Source organism: Eimeria mitis, genomic scaffold (assembly GCF_000499745.2).
Source record: "Eimeria mitis Houghton genomic scaffold, Emh_scaff915, whole genome shotgun sequence".
NCBI lineage: Eukaryota > Apicomplexa > Conoidasida > Eucoccidiorida > Eimeriidae > Eimeria > Eimeria mitis.
The window spans coordinates 11,818-12,199 of NW_013576734.1; positions in this window are offsets into that span (position 1 = coordinate 11,818).

Here is a 382-nt window from a genome sequence, read left to right on the forward strand (position 1 = left end):
ATGCTGTTATTTTTAATTGTTGTTTTTGTTTTTGTTGTTTTTTTTTGTTTTTTTGTTCTTTTTATTGTTTTTGTTTTTGTTTTTATTTTTACTTTTTTGCTCTTACTTTTATTGTTATTGTTTTTATTTTTATTTTTTTGATGATGTTGTTTTTGTTTTTGTCGTTATTTTCGTTTTTATTTTATTTTTTTTTTTTGTTGTTTTTATTTTTATTATTATTATTATTTTTGCTGTTTCTATTATTTTTTTTGTTTCTTTTGTTTTTATTACCTTTATAGCAGAGCGCTGTGCTGTTTCTTTTTTGTGTTTGAGCTTTTTCATATATATATATATATATATATATATATATATATATATATATATATATATATATATATATATA